Genomic DNA, 6,074 nt, shown 5'->3' on the forward strand with positions numbered 1-6,074 from the left:
CACAAAACAAGTATCAGTAGAGGGAGAGAGGAAATAACCTCAAGTTCCTCCGGGGGAGGTTTAGATGATTCATTTAGATGACTATTAGGGAAAATTTCTTGTCTGAAAGGTTTGTCAACCATTGGAATGGCTACTCAGGGAAGTGGTGAAGTCACAATCCCTGGAACAGTTCAAAAGGTACATAGATGTGGCACTTGGGGATATAGTTTAGTGGGGAAACACAGTTGTGCTGAGTTAATGGTAGAAACTGATGATATTAGAGGACTTTTCCAGCCTTAATGATTCTAAGGTTCTAGGTCTGAAAATTCTCAAGGAGGTTTTGCTAAGTAGAAATGGCCATGGCCATTGAGAGACTGGCATCCCACAGGTCTGAAAGCAATTAGGAAAGATGAATCCAAACAGCTCAAACAAGTCTGGAACAACAGGACCAGATCCTCAACTATTTTGAATTGAATTTAATTCAATTTAATTAGTTGCACTAATCTCCCCTGAGTTTAGTGCAACTATTTTGATCTTATCCCAAGAACATTAACAGCAATAAAAGTGACTTTTCAAGTAAATGTACTTTAACATCTTCCCAAGAACATTCATAGAAATGAGATTTAAGGAAAGAATTGTCTTCACTGAGGGATGAAGAATGTTGAAGAACCTGGCTGCATATTGTCCACTCATAATATTTCATAGTATATTTCTCATATACTCGTAATATACTCATTTACCATATGCATTCTGCTTTATCAGTGCTTGTCAATCCTATGGAAATAAAATGTACCACCTGCACCCCATGAGATAATTTTTAATTCTTCTTGTAACTACAATAGTTTTGTACAGTACTTGAAAACAGAAGGCAATTAATGTATCTTCAGATTTTTCTTGAAATTTGTGTTCTTTAAAAGAAATACTGTCTTTAGAGGGGCTTGATTTAAAAACTAACAATTGCTTGAAAGATATCCCTGAAATAAAAGATACAATCTTCACAACAGGAAATGTAAAATATAGTCAACACTATACAACTTTCTCAGTTTCTTGCCAAGTTATGACAGATAACTGATCAATTACTGAAAGGCAAAAGCAAGGCCAAAATCTGGATAGCATATTCCAGAGAGACTAGAACTACTTAGTCTTTGATGAGCTCTTGAAAATATGCTTTAACTTCAGTTTATATCATTGTGTCACACTGTCAACCAAATAGCTTTACAATGTCTTGCTGAAGAGTTAGTTGTCTAGAAACATGAAGTTGTAGATTGTGACAGGTTTTATTTCTATGGGGCCTCCAGTAATTGTAATTTTACAGGTTTTGTCATCAATTTGCCAACACAAGAAAAGGTGTGTGCATCAACCACCATGTCCACTAACAGGTACACTTTCAGACCAAATTTGAGGAAATTTTCACTTCTCCTTAAAACATTTAATTGCTTCTATCATTGGTGTTTCTAAAATGTTTTGCTGTACTAAAACAGAGTAGCCTGAAAAGATTTCATATGACTATTAGTGAAGAAAATGTTTTTACACAGAAATTTCTACCAATATTTGAACCTTGAAAACAAGTGACATTTGTTTGGAGCAATGGTTAACAATCCATATCTGGGAAAATATAACCAACACTAACACATTTAAAATAGCCTACTATGTTATAAACTGTTGTAGTCCACAACCTCAGGATCTCATCCAGGGAAGCAGCAGGATTCTGGGGAGCAGCATGGAACACCAACGAGACGGGCTCCCATTCATTAAACCGTTTATTCAACATGGGAACAAACTCAAATCCAGAACAGATAGCCTCGAACAGAGGCAAAGCAGGGGCTTTCGAGGGACAGAACTTGTGAGGGTCTCCACCTTTGAGGGTGGAGTTCAGGGTCAGGGACCACTAGGAAAACAGCAAGGGAGAAAACCCCAGGGACTCAAACCTAATCAGAACTCCTGGGCTGCCCTTCACAAGGGGTTTGAGGTGGGACAATGCTTATCTAAAAAAAACTCTTTGCCTCCCAGAGGCACGTCACAACAATAAACAAAATCCTTTCTTGGATCATTCAAACCTGAATGCTAATGATCAAAAATCCCAAAACAGGAAAGAGAACAAACAGTTCTAAAACTAGGTAATCTGTCTGAGTGTTATCATCGACTCATTTGGGAAGTCACTGCATTCTTTTAATCCATGTCAATCTTCATTTGGCATATTTTGGTGCTTGGGCCTGCCTCAGCAGCAACCTCAGATTTGAGAGTTTATCTTCTGTGGAAAAGTTAGAATCTTTGAATAAAAATCAAAAGGGCCTTACCTTTCATTTTACCTTTTAATAGCTTAATGATAATCTTTGTTAACACATCACTGAGAACAACAAGGTATATCAATACACGCAAGATTCGTGGCTTCTTTAAAAAATTATCTTATTATTTCTGTCTCAATTACTGAGTAAAGTCCTTGACGATTAGAGTTCAATATTCCAAACTGCAGAAATGAAATTAGCAAATTGCATATTTAAATGGGGTGTTTATTTTATTTGGTATGTTTCATATAAAAAACCCCAATGTTATTTCTCATAGTGATGCACATACATATTACTGCTTCTCCTAGTGATTTTGATGAGGATTTTTTCAAGCAGGTCCATTTATATCCTGTTCATGAAGTCTTGGCAGTGAATAGTTGTTCGTATAGATACAGTTTTAATATATTCAAATTTATTTCATTTTGCTTAAATGGTCACTTGGAAATTTATTTCAACTTGGAAATCGTAAAGAGTCTTTTTCAGACATCCTCATGCAACACATTTATACTGCAGTTCAATGCACTGGGACCTAGCAAGCACACAGGAAACACGGTCATGTCCCTGAACAGGGCTAGTGCATGAAATCTGTGTTTCTCCCATGCCTGATCCCCAGCTATGCTATTATGCCAATCTGTGTGTGCCTGATGGATGCTTCTTTTTCCCTCCACCTGCTCCCTCTTGTGTTTTATAATGATTTTACCAAATCTAAAATATCTTCATAAAATATCTTGGCAAGAACAAAATCATGTACTTGATACTTATGAAATAGGGAAGTAATGGAAAATCACATGAAATCAGCTAATTCCACTGTGAAACAGCAACAAACATTGCAAGATGGAAAATATATTTTAAAATAGAGCTATTCATCTCTGTCTTGCAGTACTTTCAGCAGTTCCAGGTGTATTTAAACAAAATAGGATTTTTTTCTATTCTTCAGTTTTTAGGGGAAATATATCAGGTTTAAATATGCTCTTTAGGAAAAAAGGAAGATGTTAGTGAAAGATTTCCTATTTTTCTGTAAGGCATATGGCAACTTCTATTTCTTAAGACAAGTAAGAGTAAGACCACAGGTGTCTTTTTTCTTTTTTAGCACATCACTTTCTCAGCAGGATTGCTTTTTAAGTACAAAAACGCATTAGGTCTGTCCACAAACCCTGATGATACTGTTTCACAGAAATTACATGAATTTTGAATTCAGTAAACCATAGCTATATTATGTTAATAATTTCCTATAGACCAACTGTGAAATTCGGATAAATTCTCAATGACTTTATGTAAGGATTTGACTGAGAAAGAACTAAACTGTGGCAGAAAGAACTACACATGATGTGGCATCATCATATGTAGTTTGAGGTCTAGAAAAGACCATCAGATCTTCAGACAAATAAAGAGTGTCTGAAAATATCCACATCTGCATTATATTAATGTCTGTGTACTGCTGCAACAGAAATTGCTTGACTACTTTGAATTCTTCTTTGTTTTTTAATTGTTTTGATAGTTCACTTTATATAGCATCATGGAAATAACATATTGCTAGTTTGTCTTTCCACAATATGTCATGTACTCAGCTTGCCCTAGTATGACAAAAATATTTAAGGTTTGTGAATAAATGTGATTTTTTTTCTACATCATTCTTATTTAGAAATAAAATATAATCATAATAAGAATAGAATATTAGAATTCTTCACCTGATGTTACCTAAAGAAAAGTTGGAGTTGTTTGAATACCTGATTTACATAGCCTAACTTTGAGACATACAGTTTTCTGAGTTACAGATGTGCCAAGAAAAAAGACCACCTTTGTGTTTAACTTAAGCTTAGAAATAGCAAGGACATAAATTCTATCATTTTAGTATAGTCAGTCTGACCACAATGGAAGTGCTATTAACTGGTCTTATTCTTGAATTTCCTTGTTTCTCATTAGTATTCCATTCCTCGACTTATTTTTTCTGGTCTATTTATTGTTCAAGATCAAACAGAATTATCAAGATTTCAGACTTAAATGTTCTGATTTCACATGTTCTTTCTATTCTACCATTGTAAAGTTTTATTAAAGCAGCTTTGAATATGTATTCAAACTCTGGTTATTCCCCTTCTTTCTCCAGATGTGATAGCAGGAAAAGATATTTAGGAGACAGTCTGCCCTCAGTTTTCTTAGACAGGAAATGCACAGACATTGTCTATGATGGTCTTTTCTTCTTTTCAGCTATTCATCAAGCACTAGAATATTGAAAATTTGTTTTATTTTTGAAACTGTTTCACATAGCAGATAATGTTCTAACAATCTCATACTTGTTTAATATGTCCCCACTTATAAATGTTTCAATCTCTCTTATTCCTTGTGACTGGCTTCTGAAAAAAAAAAAAAAAATCTTATTAATTAAAATCAATGGTTTATGATGGAATATTAAGTGAAGTTTAGCTAAAGAAAAATAATTCTTAAAAAATAATTAAAATTCTGTCTTGAAATATTTGTTTACTTTTTTGGAATAGTGTGTTTTGAATTTTCATTACTTTTTTTTGGTATTATAAAACCAAACAGTTTTAGTAAATTTTAACTGCAAGGAAACTAAAGGCTTTTTGTTTTATTTTTACTCTCATAGACATAAATTTTAAAATTATAAAATTTGTGCAATTGCATAATTGCAAATAAAATGTGCCCCTTCACAGCTTGTAATTTATTCACTAAATTCCAAACTGAAATCTTGCAGGGAAATAGTATAAATCACACTTCACAGTAGAGTAAAACTTATGGATTCAGAACTGAGAGTAGCCAAATGTAGTTAAAAATAATCCTGAGAAGTTATTTACCTCTGGGGCTGTGCTTCTGGCTGTTCTGAGTTTACCAGCACATGTGCTGTTTCCTTTTATGGGCTTCAAAGACCTCTGCCTTTGAAGATGCAGAGGTTAGGCTGGGAAGTCATTCCACTTAAGGCTGTCTACCTCCACTATCCATGTACATGAAAGCTACTGGGAAAAATTTCAAACCCACTTCCATTTGGGCCTGCATAATTTTGCAGCTAACTTTTAAAGCTAATACTGTAATTTTAAGGCTGAAAACTGCATATATAAAATTACATGTGTGACAACGAAGACCACATTCAGCAAATTTAGCAGATTTTAGCACAAAGTTCCACATGCTCAGGAACTAAAGCCTGACAAATTAGCTCCAGATACGGCCATATTAGTGGGAGTTGGAGACGGCCCTACAGGGCTGGCTTTCCTTTGACTTCAGAAAAAATTCAATTGAGCTAATGAAGGCATTATATAAACAGTTAAAAGCAGTTGTTGGAGGCTGGTAGAAACTCATGTATCAGCAGTTAGTAATTAAGAAGATCTTCTATCTCCTTTCAGAATAAATATCCTGTCCCAGTTGTGGCAGGCCTGCTGAATGCAGACTTTGTGGTCAGTAAATGTCGAGACATTTTGTGTATGAAAACATCTGCAATGTCTTACAACTGTAGCTCCCCCTGCAACCAGGCAAAGGCCAAAGTTTCCAGGTAATAACCTGATCAATAACTGTTAAAGCATTTGCTCATACCAGAAATTAATAAGGAGGGTTTACACCAGCTGAAGGGGTCATCAGAGAGTAAGAGATGTATGACTGACCCACTTGGTAAGACAAATAAACTTAGCAACAATACTAATTCTGTCTTGAAAGAAAGTGTAAGAAAAAATTAAAAATGTACATGTTGATTACTATTATGAGTCACTCTGACGTAAATAAAACAAATGCTAAGTTATTTCACTTAAATATGAAACCAGCGGCCAAAGATGGGGTTTTGCACATGTTTATTAGTTGAGTTTATTA

The sequence above is a fragment of the Cyanistes caeruleus genome, unplaced genomic scaffold (genome assembly GCF_971803275.1).
Source record: "Cyanistes caeruleus unplaced genomic scaffold, bCyaCae1.hap1.1 HAP1_SCAFFOLD_348, whole genome shotgun sequence".
NCBI lineage: Eukaryota > Metazoa > Chordata > Aves > Passeriformes > Paridae > Cyanistes > Cyanistes caeruleus.